Here is a 5,926-nt window from a genome sequence, read left to right as displayed (position 1 = left end):
GCTGGCACAGAGGTAGGTGGTCAGGGGCCGGGCTGGGACAGCGCCCCCCACCCCTGTGTGCCCCACCTCACAGGTCCAGGGTGGAGGGGGATGAAGCCTCGGCCCAGGGCCTGATGCCCACACCTGGGCATCCTGGTGGCAGGTGCCTCGCGGGTGACACTGAGCCCACACCTGTGCTGTGCCCAGGGAGCAGGGGCGGGAGCAGCCATGCGAGCAGGTGGCCCTGACCATCTGCCTGCTGAGAGGAAGGTCAGGGTGCAGAGGCCACAGGAGTCAAGCCACACGAAGCCAGGACTCTGCACCACCAGCCGGGAGGTCCCCATCCAGTTCCCTTGCCCCCCTGACCTCGATGCCACCTCGCTCCCTGGTGGTGGCCCATAAAAGGGTCAGCCATGGGCTGAAGAGGTAGGAACCTCTGTCCTTCCTCCCACCAGGGCTGCCGTACAAGAATTCCCATCTACGTCCGTCCAGTGAGTAGTTAGACTAGCAGAAGGACTAACAGAGAATGCAGCCAGAGATGTCCACGTCTGTGGGTCCAGGAACCCCGGATTCCTCCAGGGACACCTCCGAGCAGCAACTGAGTCCTCGGGCTCCAAGCCAAGCCTGTCACCAACGCCAGCAGCGTCCACTCCCAAGCAGGGCTGTGGACACATCACAAACCTCACTCCTGGCCAGAAGCGACCCCAGGCTTTGCCCAGAGCCGGGCACCTACGTGTAGCGTGTCCGCTCCCCCTGCAGCCTTAGGGGAGCTCCTGTGGTGCTGGGGCCGCACCAGCGCCGGCCAGCGGGCGAGACGCTGCCCAGCAGAGACGGCCAGGCCGCAGCCTGCACCTGAGTCCCAGCAGCCACCCCGGCCCGAGACCACAGGCCCGGGAACTCTGGAGTCATGGTCATTGCTCTGTCATTGGGGGTGACCACGGTCAGCGAGCCGAGGAGTAAAGCTCAGGACGTTCCCGCGCTTCCGTCTGCTTCCTAATCGGGGCCTCTGGGCGGGGACCCAGGTGAGCCCAGGGCCCCTCGGGCTCTCGTCAGCTCACTCTGTACGTTTGTGGGGATGAGGTTCCGGTCCTTGTCCAGTGTCCAAGGTGGCCTGGGTCCCAAGGAGGGCTCCCCAGCACTCAGGTCGCTTCCCGGGCACGGGCTCCGCTCAGCGGCCTGGCTCGACCCTGGGCGCAATGGGGACACTGAACCCAGGGCGGCTCCCGCCCAGCGCCACCACCCCCTTGTGCCCTCCTCACTGCTGAAGCAGGACGATGGGGACGGCAGCCCCGTCGTGGAGGCCAGAGAGTGCTGGGCGCCTGTCCGGGGTCCCAGTGCGAGTGAGGGCTGCTGGCAGGACGCAGGCCAGGCCTGAGTGACCCCGAGACAGGAGCAGAGCAAGGAGAGCCCGGCCCCGACCAGGCCTGCTCAGAGCCGCGGGGGCAGTGGGCATGCTGGACACTGTCCTCGGCCTGGCCCAGGCCCTGCCTCCCGGCCTCACTCTACCAGTGGGGACAGACCCCTCGACAAACAGGAAGTCACTCCCCATGGAGGCCCCAGGCTGCCTGGCCCCCGGCCTCCGTCACCCACGCAGACCCCCCTCTGCAGGCGGCCAGCGTGACCTGCTGACACCACGCTCTGGACCAGGCCAACCCAGTCTGACCCCCCTGGCCTCCCCCCACGAGTGAGGTCACCTCCTGCCCAGTCCCAGGTCCTGCCTGGGGTCCCCGTCCACCCTCGTTCCTGTTTCCCCTGAGCCCATCTAGATGCCATCAGCACAGATGGCCCCTCCCGCCCAGCCTCAGCCCCGCATCTGTCCCCGGGCCTGGTTCCCGAGCCACAGCTCTGGGTGCAGGGGACAGCCTGGAGTCTGAACAGGGGCCCGAGTGACCCTGGGCCCGGGCCCTGAAACACATGCTCTGGCAGTTAGAAAGCCCAGGACAGTTGTGGCTGTTGTCACCATTGCCGGGGTCACTGGAATAAAGTCGTGGAGCCAGTGTGAGGGGGAGCTGGGCCCGGGTCCACCTGCCCAGAGGAGCGGCTTCCTCACCCTGGACAGGGCCTGCCTCCATCCAGCAGGTGCACTTTGGTGGGGAGGCTCAGCCATGTGGCAGGAGGGGTCAGTACTCCTGTCCCTGGGAGCAGGCCAGGGAGTCTCCGCTGGGGCCGCTGCACTCCAGCCCTGGGCTCCCGCCAGCAGCAGATCTTCCTCCTCCTGCACAGATTTTCAGGCAGCAGCTGCTCCTGCATCCTGGGAACTGTTGGGCCTCGGGGTCCCAACGTGGCCCCCCACCCCCGCCACACAAAGCAGCCTCATGGCAATCCCTCCCTCCCTCAGTCCCTCCCTCGGTTAAGTCTTGGCAAGGTCATGAGACAGGGCTGACTCTCCCCTTGCACAGGTGAAGAAACTGAGGCTCCCGGAAATGAGTGGCCTCTGAGGCCATGGTCCCTGGGAAGTGGAGGCAGAAGGCGGGTCTGAGAACAGCGGCTTGTTTGGAGCTGGGGACCCTGGGTGGTGGCCCCCAGGGAGACGGCACATAGGTCAGGGTGCGCTCAGCTGCTGTGCAGACCCAGGGGGTGTGCACAGGGTAGGGGGGTTCTCCCCCAGGGGACACTCGGGAGGGGAGCGTGTCTGGTCTGAGGGGCTGTGTCACGGGACACAAAAGTTGATCTCCCTACAAGACCCAGAGGCTGCTCGCCAGACAGTACCAGGGGGAGGCACATGAGCCGTACCTTTCGGAACATGGTAGGGACATCCTCACTGAGTGTTAGTGGGCCTTCCAGGGGCTGCGACCCAGGTGGCACCTACTGCAGCCCCAGCAGAGGCCTGAGCCAGAACCCAGCAGGGCTGCCGAGCCCCGACCACAGAACCAGCTACTGCAGAAGCTGCAGGTCCCAGGGTGTCCGTCATGCAGCAAGGGATGACCAGTGCACTTCACCATCCGCCATGCGCAGCAAAAGACTCCAGGCCAGACACAGGACTCAGGGCACCTCCACGGCAGGAGGTCCTAGCAGCAGTGTCCCCAGGATGCAAATCCCACAAGCAAATGCCACCCAGGGCCAACAGCGTCTGGGGAACAGGGCTCAACACAGCTTAGAATAAAAATGACTGTGAACACCCGCCAGGCTGCAGCAGCTGGCGAGGCTGCCTCGGGCTGGCCCTGGGGACGAGGCACTGGGAGGACAGCCACCTGGCTGGGTGCTCACAGGCAAGGTGCGTGTTGGAGGCACCACCCCCAGGTGTCACATTGTACTCTACAGGCCAAGGCCCCTACCCATGTAGTGGGTCCCTGGATAAGAACCTGAGGCTCTGGGCTCCAGGTCTGGGCTCCCACGACCCCCTCAGGAACCCTACGAGCCTCCTGGGCCCGACCCAACCCTCTTCTGGCTAAGGAGGCCCAGCACAGGCGTCCACAATAAAGGACCAACTTGCTGGAAATCACTAAATAAATGCCTTCCCCAGCTCCAGACTGTTGGCGGCAGTAGGTTTTACACTGGAGGCAGGTGGGTGACACTGATGATAATGGCTCGCAGGGGCACATGACACGTGCCACCTCCGTCAGGAGCCACAGAGCGTGCTGGCTCACTGGGACGTGTGCCCAGGACGCCCAGGAGCAGACCTCGCACTCCGGACACCTGGGTCACTGGGAGCTCCTGGCCAGGCTCTGAGGAGGGCTGTCCCCCGCTGACAGGCATCTTCTGAGCCCTTGGTGAATGGAGGGGGCCTGGCGTCATCTCCAGGTAAAATCCCCCCTTCTCTTCTTACCCTGGCCGTGACTCCTGAGGGATTCTCACAAGTAAAAGCTTTCCTGCCCCCCACTCAGCGCACATTTAGATTTCTGGGCTGTTCAGGCAGAAAAATGGCTCTGGAGTCAGGCAAGCAGAAACCGTTAGCTGGCAGGAAAGCAGGGTGGAGGTGAGGCCACAGGAGTTCCTGTGTGGGGAGGCCTGGGTGGGAGGCCCAGGTGGGAGGACCAGTCACATCTCCATGGAGCCCCTGAGGCCTCTGGGAAGCTCTTTCCAGCCCCCCAGCCCCAGGCAGCCCACCCTGAACCTGATAGGCCCCACCTTGGAAACAACATTATTAAGAAAGAAAGCAATAGAGTCAGGAGATCCGAGTTCCAGCCCCGACTCTGGCTGGTCCACCAACGTGGCTCCCGAGGGCTCTGGGTAATAGGGACAGGGAGGATCAGTGTGATGCGGGTCTCTTACTACGACGATACCTAAGTGCTTCGCAATTGTGACTTCATCTCGTCCTCATGGGACATCTGGGGGGTTGGCAGGCCACTCTTAGCTTGGGATTGTAAAATGGAGAAAAGTGTCAGAGGGTGTGTGTGTGTGTGTGTGTGTGTGTGTGTGTGTGTGTGTGTGTGTGTGTGTAGAGGGAGGGAGACACAATGGCCTTTGGTAGGAGCCTGCTGCCCTCTGGCTAACTATGGGCTGAAGAGCTCCATCCATCCCTCTTTCTTGGGGGACAGCCGAGTCTGGCACACCAGGGAGGAGGAGTGCCAGGGGCCAGGTGTTCTCAGGGGACAGTGCACCAAGCCAGAAGGATGGACGTGGCAGGGGGTGAGTTTATCCAGCTTCAGGATGACCGTGGCCTAGGGTGAGCTGCTAACCCCACTGCACCTTGCCTCTCGTTAGCAGAAGGGTGCCTGTTTTCAGGACCTTGCAGCAGCATCTGCTGGGGAGTCTGGGAATGTGTCGCTTTGGATTTGGGGACAGGGTGTGGACGGGACATAGCACCAGGGCGTACCCTGTGATGTCCAGGGCTAAAAGATCTCAAACCTGGGACCAGCTGCAGGGGAGAGCTGAGGGTAGAGCGCCTGGGGAGGGGGCAGAGCGCCTGGGGAGGGGGCGTACCAGGACACAACACCCCCCCCCCCCGAACCTTTCAAAGCACACCAGGTGCCCTCTCCCTGCTGCCCGGGCGCCTGCTCCTCTGGGTCCTGCATTTGGGGCAGAGCACAGCAGATGAATCGAGGGGGGAGCAGCCATGGGGTCCAGGTGGGCCTGGGGTCAGCCTCCCCTCTGCCACGTGACAGTGTGAGACCTTGGGTGCAGCACTGTCCCCCTCAGAGCCCCCGTTTCTTCCCCACTACAATGAGGGGCCCCAAGAAGTGCCTATGATCCCGCGAGCTGGGGTGAGAACCCGGCTTCTAACCCCAACATGCGAGCTTCACCCCCAGCTCACAGGAGTCCCATGAAAAATTCATTGATGGATTTTAAGAGGATCCTGCACAGAGGTGGCAGGCCAGAGCAGTCGAGAGCCAACCCAGTGATCTGGAAAATGATCAGGAAGATGCCCAAGTGTGGGGGAGGGACTTGCCAGCTGGCTCCGGATGGGGAGGGAACAAGGAAGGGCTGGAGTCCCCGAACACCTGCAGACCCCCTGCAACGCATCAGGCCACGGGACATGCCACCATCCCAGGTGGGGACGTTCTGAACCACATACGTACTTCTCCTGGTGGGAGAATGTGTTCTCCAATTCCAACTTCTCCAGATTTCACTTGACCCTCTTCTGCACAGACCACGTCCCTCCTGTCCCCAAGGACAGGCTTAGAGAAAGGCCTGGCCGGTGGTTTAGCAACACGTTGTCCTTAACCATGGCTGGTCCTGCCATCTGATAGTATTGACAATCCAGAAGCAGCTCTTGCCCCCTTCAATAGGAAGCAGCCCTGAGACCTGCTGCGCCCTTTGACTGACATCCTGTCACTCTGGCAGCCACTGACCCTGCTGGAAAGTGGACTCAGCCCTGGAAGCCTTTCCTGAGATATCCCTGCCCCCTGGATCCAAAGGATGCCACCAAACGTCCACTTTAGGGACTTGAGCTGCGGCTCACCAGCGGGCTTCAGGTTCTGGAGGGCAGGCATGGCCACGAGTGCTCGTCTGCCAAATGGGCAGAAATGGCCATTCCACCCTCAGAGGGCAAGGGGTCAAAATGAGC

The sequence above is a fragment of the Spermophilus citellus genome, assembly GCF_964194105.1.
Source record: "Spermophilus citellus genome assembly, chromosome: 3".
Taxonomy (NCBI): domain Eukaryota; kingdom Metazoa; phylum Chordata; class Mammalia; order Rodentia; family Sciuridae; genus Spermophilus; species Spermophilus citellus.
Note: the sequence above shows the minus strand (reverse complement) of the source record.